Raw genomic sequence first — 1,037 nt, 5'->3', positions numbered from 1 at the left:
AAAAGTACCTTGCATATTGGAACAATTTCCACAGAAAAAGTGCTTTTGTAATTATATGTGTTGCTATGGATATCCTGAGAGATCAATCTTTGTGATGCTTTGTATCTATTAAGAAAAAAGTTAATAATATAAAGACAAAGGTCCTTACTTGTATAGACTCAGGAATACAAATTTTCAACAAATCAAATCATCACTATCCAAGGTCTGAAACAGTTTCCTAATGCCTGCTATGATAAAGCCTAATTTCTTCCACCTGCATTTCAAAACCTTCACCAGTCTGACTATGCTCTACCTATTTTCAACCTTATTGACTAAAAACCTCCAAAACACGCCCTTCGTTCAGACCAATCTATTATATACAGCACCCATCAAAAGCCACATTAATGTCTACTGCCAAGTCTTAGTTCACATTAATCTCACCTTTCAATATAAACTCTACCTATGCAAATTTCCCTTCTTTGGAGCACAAGTTCTACCTTCTCAATGAGCTTCTCCTCAAAGTCCTATAATCCCTATCTTTCCTTTCTCTTATCATTTACACTTGGTCAATGGTTCAGCACTATAGTACTTATTATCATGGGGCTAGGTCTAGCTCCCTAAAGAGATTCTTACGTGCTCTTCGGCTAATATATCCTTTAAAGTGGCTAACCCAATAAATGTTCCTGATTATGTAGTATTCCTATTACCGTTTTAAATATTTTAACATAAAAGAAGTTGTCTAATCCTAGAGAATAGATGTGACCCCCATCCAGTCCCAGTCCTTGGACTTAGTCACATTTAGGTTCAGAACATACCTACAAGGAACTGTACATTGAAGGAATTCTACCATCTTCTGAGCATGTTGTTTTGAGGAATAATAGAAATCCAGGCCATCTTTAAAAAAAAAAAAAAAAGCCACATGAAAATCATTCTGCAAAATAAGATTTTCCTCTACTAACATGACTATATCGCAAGTTAAATCCATATTAAACTAATCAAATTATTAGAAGATATAGACAATATATTAGGCGGGGCATGGTGGCTCACGCCTGTAATCC

This window comes from Propithecus coquereli, unplaced genomic scaffold (assembly GCF_000956105.1).
Source record: "Propithecus coquereli isolate 6110/MARCELLA unplaced genomic scaffold, Pcoq_1.0 Scaffold325, whole genome shotgun sequence".
Taxonomy (NCBI): Eukaryota; Metazoa; Chordata; class Mammalia; order Primates; family Indriidae; genus Propithecus; species Propithecus coquereli.
Note: the sequence above shows the minus strand (reverse complement) of the source record.